Below are 7,362 nucleotides of genomic sequence, written 5' to 3' on the forward strand. Positions count from 1 at the left end.
AGGCCCCAGAGGATCAAGCACCAATGGCTTGAGCAGTGGCCCTGTCCGAAAGCATCCTCATGAACTGGCTGTCTCTCCCTCCCTCCGCACTCCCTTGGTCCCTCCCTTACTCCTGCTCCCTGGAATCATTTCCAAATAAACTACCAACATGCGCGTGTTTGTCTCAGGCTCCATCTTCAGAGACACTCAAGCTGAGACATTGTGCTTACTTTATATTGAATTGGATTAAACTCTATGAAACTGCTAATGTTTGACCATTCTTGACCTACAAAAATGGCAATTTCATATGACCTGACTAATGGATTATCTGCTTCTTTTTAGGTCTCTTCCACCAGAATATAAGGTTCTTGGCATTATGATTAGCAGACATAATGTAGGGCGGGAGCACTGAGAAGGCTGTGCAACACAGAGAAGACAAGTAGTGATTCTATAGCATCTTACTACACTGATGGACAGTGACTGTAATGGGGTATGTGGTGGGGACTTGATAATGGGGGGAGTCTAGTAACCATAATGTTGCTCATGTAATTATAGATTAATGATACCAAAATAAAAATAATAAAATAATATATTTTTTAAAAAAAAGGTTCTTGAAGTCAGGAGCAGAATCATTTCTCACCCCCAGGATCAACCACTGTGGCTGGTACATAACGGTTGCTCAATCAACGTTGAATGAATAGGTAGTGATTTTCTCAGAGTCGGTAAGAAAGTGGTTAAAGCAAGGATTGTTCTGTAAATGTTAGGGCCATAAAGTTAGACCGTTAGACCCCTACCTCACATTTTATACCAAAATAAAATAAATGTGAATTAAAGATTTAAATGTAAAACAAGAAACAATTTTTTAAAGAACTAAGAAAATAGTCTATAGCTTAGTGGTGGAGGCAGTTAGTACAAAGCAAAGTCCCAGTGAGGAGAGGGAAGGGCTGCACCAAAGGAAATAGGGGCACTACAAGAGCCTCTGAGGCAGGCCTTGGGGCTCCCCAGGACTGGACTCTCAGCTAAGTTCTGAAAGACAAGTAGAGATCAGCCAGGAGAAGGGCTGGCGGGATGGGTGCTCCAGACAGGGAGAGGGCCTTGCAAAGGTGGAGGTGAGTCGGCTGGAGGAAATGAAGGTCATTGTCCTGAAGCCCCCCAGGTGGACACTAACTATCTGTGGGGGATGGAAACGCCCTGGCTGTGGGGAAGGGATCTCAAGCCTCACAAATGGCAGCTGTGTTCTTACAGCAGGAGCCCATGCTGCCTGCTTGGGGGTAGACTGGGATCTCTCTGTGGGGCCAAGTGGCTGCTGAATCCCAGGGGTTACTGGAGCCTCCATGTGCATGCAGACACCAGCTTTGAAAAGTGCCTATGTGGACCGGTGAAGGGGCATCCTGATTCCTGGGCTGAATCCAGCATCAAACATACATTTATAAACATAGTCTATTCTCTTCTGATGTCTTTTGAGAAAGCTGCTTAGTAAGTCACCCCAGTGTGGCCTGTTTAAATTGCAATGACCCAGTGTGGCTGAGAAACAGGATCCAACACAGGGCCAGAGAATGGGGAATAAAGCAGGCTCACTCTATTTTTCAACCAAGAGTTAAGTTAATAAGATACTCTGGGTGTTACATTTTATGGTCTGTGGCAATCGAAATCTTTTCCCTTATACGACACCTGGTGTTTATATCATATTTACCCTAATACATTGTCCAACATGATAAAAAGATAGTTCTTCACAACTCAGGTTGATGACTTCAGATAACTTTTTTAATTTTCTTGTTCTAAGAATCAGGAAAGTTGAATCAATGTACTTCATTTTTTAATATCCACTTGGAGTACTAAGGTATGTATTTTGCCATGAAATCCTTTACAACCAAAAAGAGTAAAGTTACAAAGCACTATGATATTCTAAAGAGGACCAACCAGTATATTCCATGCCCACTTCAAGAACAGTCGTGATTGAACATGAGTTGTCTTGTTACAAGCTTTCATGGTAGATTCATCATTTGTTATCCATAATAATGAGGAAAAGTCACTTGGCTTCAGAGAGTTGGTCTGCACTGGACAGTAGGCATAAAAACTCCAATATTTCTTAAATCATCTATTTTAAAACACCTGTCTTTAGTCACTTATCTACTTTTCTCAGACATCTGATAGGATAAATTGGAAGAAACTGATCAAATAATATCATCAGGAACATGCCCAAAGAATTTCTATAGCCATATGTTTCCCAAGTTACAACTGTGTGTTATTTATGACTCATGTCAAAAATGCTGTGGAGCTTTTGCTCCTCAATTCCATAGCTGCTTATTCCCCAAAATTGTGCCCATGTTTTACAGCAAGATCCACAGCAATAAAGCAAGAAATCAGAAAAATCAGCATTTGATATTCACAGTTTAGCATTCTCTGCTACCTGGGACACTTCAAAGGAGATCACAGAAAGGGTCTCAGTGACCTTGCAGTAGCTGCAAATCATTGTGATCTGAATTATAATGGTCTCCTCTTCAATAATCCATTACAGACTCAGTACACTCAGGCATCCTCAGGATTTCTCTGTAGGAACCAAAATTATTCCAGCACACACAACATTTTTCTTATCACCCAGCTTCCATCAATACATTTATGATCTTTACAGCACACAATAGAGGGCATACTCTGCATCATGTCCATGTTCATCCTCAAGTGCTCAGATAGATACATAAGCCAATAAATTCTAAATAACTAAATAAAAGAATCGACTGAATTCTTTTCCAAGGGGTGAATGCATGGCTGCTCACATTCAAGATCTGTCCTAATAGAAACTGAGTGAGAGACCAAACAAAAGCAAGCTAGTGGAGGTCAGCTGTGAAGGTCAGGGAGATGAAGGGGCTGCCGCAGCAGGCGGCACCAAAAGGAGTCGAGCCAAGACCCTCAGCATTAGCTGAGAATGAGTCCCCAGACCATCAGGGGTCCCCATATTCAAGCAATCCTCTATAGCATAGGAGTCCTCAATACAAAGCAATAAAATACAAATAGAAATGCAATGCCCTTAAGACCCAAGTAAAGAACAACACACCCCACTGAAATATCAATGCCCATAGCTGGGAGCGCTTGTGGGGACTTAGGCAGACCCCAGTGCCCCGCTCTTGTCCAGCATACACATGCTTTCTCCCCAGCTTCTTCACAAGCTGAATGATTCACATGCAGGAAGAATTCAAATTTTTCTCTCAGTACAATAATAAATTACTAAATGTCATGATTATAAAAATAATGGCTATTATGTACGGGGTGCCAGCTGGATCCCAGTTAGCCACTGTGCTAACTGCTGTCTATATACGATCTCATTTAATCTTCAGCTCAACTGAATAAGGAAATTATTATTATTGCCCATTTTATAGATGAGTATCTTAAGATTGGTGAATTAGACATTTCAGCAAGTTCTATACATTCATGTTCTTTTTTCTCACCTCTAAACTCCCCATCTTCTCCCCACAATCCAGAGAGGTGGCTCCCAGAAGACACATTGGTATCACCTGATTCTGTCGATTGAGCAAGTCCAAATCCCAAATCTGAGCTGAGAGCAAGAGAATCTGAATGTTGGTTACCAAGTCTTAGCAGCAGAAACTGAACATAAGAGACGTGAACTCCCACTGCTACTGTCCAGGGAGGCCTCGGAGCCTAGGACGACCTTCCAGCAAGCTGCTTTTCCCCAAGCGAGCCTGCATTCTTGCTGTGCCTTGCTGTGGCCTCCCTCCATGCCCCTAACAGCAGGAGTTAGGAGGGAGCTCCAAACACCGAAGGCAGCCTTATTCCCTCAGCCTTGGCACTTCCGTTAGCTGGAGCCAAAAGGGAACCCCAGAACTTGGCATGCTCTGGCAAGACACCCTACCCTCCCTCCGCCAGCTGCTCATGCTCTGGTGACCTTCTGGTTGGTCCCCTACCCCTGCTACATGAGCCACTGCAGGAAGCTCTGGGCTCTGAGGCATCTGCACATCATCCTCTTTACTGACCCATGTCTGCCAACTCCGTTTCTGGAATCCCCTATTGCCCCTGCCAGATGACAAACCCAGCCCTAGGCAAAATCTCTGCTATCCTCGGCCTCTTCCATGATCATTTCCTTCCCCCGTGCTCTGACGAAAACCTGAGGACACCACTTGTCCTGTAGCCCTTCTGAGTGATGGCCATTTTCTTCCTCACACCCTTAGGCCACTAGGCTGGAGATGGGGTAGCCACCCTCTGCTCCTCACTGCCACTCCAGACCTTTCTTCTCCCCAAACCCTACACCCCCGAGGGTGTATCTCCAGTCTTTGCACTGCTCCCACCCACTGCCCCTCCTGTGGCAGATGCCTGCTGACACCCCGCCCAGTTTCATTCCCCTCAGTTCCCCAGGATTTTTGTTCTGGCTCACTGCCCCTTTCTCCAACAGTAGTCTTATCAAAATTCCTGGTGGTTAAATATCCACATGGAAGATCTTGCCAATATTCTGCTTTTTGGGTTTTGCACTCCTGTCCTCCACCTTTCCTCAGCCACTCACTCCTGGGGTCATGCCCTGGGCCTGTCATTACCAAGAAGAGCATCCCCTCCGTAACACTGACTTCAGCTATTCCATTCATACACCCAGGTGCCTGTTTAATATCCCCACTTGTGTACCTGCCCTCTCAGACTCAGCACATTCAACATCAAACTCCTGTTCTTCCCCCCCAACCTGCTTCAACCGCTGTCTGCCCATCTCAGGTAAGGAGAACCCCATCCTGCCAGGTATGTGGACCAAATCCTTTAATTTTTCTCATACCCCATACCCAGTCTGTTGAGAAATCTTGTTGGACCCACCTTCAAAATACTTCCAGAAGCCAAGCACACCTCACCAGCTCACCACGACCGTCTGGCAGAGCCACCACCGTCCCCCCTCCAGGTCACTGCTGTCACCTCCTGCCGGGCACCCCACTGCCACCTTGGTCACTCTCCCACCTGCAGTCTCTTCCTAACACAGAATCTAGATGGACCATTTAGAATGTAAGTCAAGTAATGGTAATTGTTCCTCAAAAAAAATCCCACTGGCTTTCCATCACATTAAAAGTAAAAGTCACAGTCTTCACCTTTAAAATCAAAACCTCAGAGATAAGGGATCCCAGAACCTCATGGACCCCCTCACCTACTCTGCCACTTCATTTATCCCGATCCAGTCCCTCTGGCCAACTTGCTGTTCCTTCAATATGTTGGACATGCTTCTGCCTTGGGGTCTTGTGCTTTCTCTCACCTCAACCTAGAATGTTCTTTCTTATAGATTTTTCACTACTTTAATCTTTACTCAAGCATCACCTGCTCATTGAGGGTAGCCTTTTAAATTGCAGCCTTTCTCTGCCCTCTTTCCCTACCGTGAAATATCCTGTTCCCTTTTTTGCTGCATTTTTCTTCATGACACTTGTCACCTTCACGCTATAAATACTTCTTTTCTTAGAATCTGCCTCCACCTGGTGGAATGCCAGCTCCACCAAGACAGGGATTTTGCTGTTCTGCTCACGGCTATGTCCTCAACACACAGAATACTGTCTGTCATATAGGAGGTACTTAATAAATATTTTTTAATTAGTGAGTGAATAAATGAGAACAAATAGATTTAAGCAGATTAAGCAATTTCTCAAAAGCCATGGAGATAATTAGTGGTAGAACCAGTACTCAAGCACACATCTACCCAAGGCCATGTACACTCCACTAATGGACTTCCCTGCACAAAACTCTGGATGCTTGGGAGAGCTCACAGACAGGCATAGTCAGAAACGATAAATCTTCAAATGATTAGTTTATTTGTTACCTTATTCGAAAGATTAAGGATAAAAAGGATTCTGCTTGAAACTGTTTAAATCAGCAAAAACTGCAAAAGGCCAGATAGTAAATATTTCATGCTTCTCAGGCTATTTGGTGTCTGTCTCAACTACTCAACTCTGCCATTGAAGCACCGAAGCAGCCTTAGACAACATGTCAACAGACAGGATGGCAATGCTGCGGTAAGACTGTATCTACAAAAACCAGGTGTTGGACTGGATTTGACCCACAGACCATAATTTGCTAACCCCTGGTTTAAATCTGTAAAAATGAAATTAAGCTGACTGTGTCCTTGTGTTACAAATCTTATGCAATCACAGGAGACAGTGAGATAAAGCGCAAAGAATGTCAGCTTTTATTACAACCAGTTCTGGGTCCAAATTCCAGTCCTGCCACGTGCTAACTGTAACATGAGCAAACTACCCAACCCCTTTGCATTCAGATTGTTCATTTGTCAGAAAGGATAACTCACCCTTACCTAGTAGGATTGTTATGAGGTATAAATGAAACAATGTGTGTTCAGCAGCCATTAGTTGTACATAGCAGTTGCTCAGTAGTGACTGTTATTATTTCTATGACTCCCCACTAGACTGTACCTTTCCTAGGATCAGGTGTCTCTCCCTTTTCATTTCAAGGTCCCTTTAGCACCTACTCTGGCCTGGAGATATCAGTACTGAGCATTTGGTGGAGAAGAAATGAAAGAACTCATCACCTTACATGATGTCTGGTAAATTTCTGAACTCAAGAAGTAACAGACTGCAAGTAAAAGAGTTCTAGAAGAGTTTAAATCCATGAAGATTAAGGACATGGTGGCTGTGGAACTATGACAAGAACAGTATTGGAGGAATACTAAATGCAGATTGTCTCATGCATTTCCATTCCACCACCCCCACCAATCCCTCTTAGCCTTGCTGCACACAGTAGAGGCTGGAAAACAAGACTACTTTTCCCTGATTCCCTGAACTCTCAGGCTACCCCCGTCACCTGGCTTTCACCAAGCAAACATACCACAAGAGATTTGCAAATCCTTGGTGAGGTGGCTTTTCCTCTGGCAGGACACAGGACGCACAGTTTGCTGGCTTACATGCTGGCTGAGGCCGGGCAGCCCTGCACTTGAGACAGAGGTTTCCTGACTTCCCAGGAAAGGCAGCACACCCTTGCTGAGATAACCCTGCAGTGCTGTTCTAAGACTTGTGGAAGCTCATCCCAGAGCCGCCTCCTGTAGCTTGTCCATCAAAATGTATTCAACCTGTTTATGTTAAAACTAAGCAGAGGGATTGCTGCCAGATGGAACTGATACTGACCCTTTCTGAGGAGCCTAGCCAGCCAACTGAGATCAGCAGGTTTCTTTCATAGTGTAGAACACACTCAAAATAAGGCCCAGACTGGTTCCTATTAAACAGGAATAAGAAAAGACAAGTGGGGTGTGGGAAGGTCAGAAGAGGAAGGAGATGGTGATGCACATGCATTCTAAGCACCCCTCTGTGGGTTAACATTCAAAGAGAGAAGGCATATTACATGGAGTGCAGCCCTGCTTCCTGCCCTGCTCCCCACTTGGGAGTTCAGCGCTGGGCAGTACCCTGG

At 44.7% G+C, this 7,362-nt stretch overlaps 1 long non-coding RNA gene across 2 annotated transcripts in view; it reads right to left on the reverse strand.

Moving 5' to 3' along the window:
* LOC118973844 (uncharacterized) overlaps positions 1–7,096 on the reverse strand; it is a 136,893-nt gene extending 129,797 nt beyond the window's left edge. For both annotated transcript variants that reach the window (XR_012130777.1, XR_005063375.2), the window contains exon 1: positions 3,423–7,096. This is a non-coding gene — a long non-coding RNA (uncharacterized lncRNA). The remainder of the gene's footprint in view (positions 1–3,422) is intronic.
* Between the last annotated feature and the right edge of the window lie 266 nt (positions 7,097–7,362).

This window comes from Manis javanica, chromosome 1 (assembly GCF_040802235.1).
Source record: "Manis javanica isolate MJ-LG chromosome 1, MJ_LKY, whole genome shotgun sequence".
Lineage (NCBI taxonomy): Eukaryota > Metazoa > Chordata > Mammalia > Pholidota > Manidae > Manis > Manis javanica.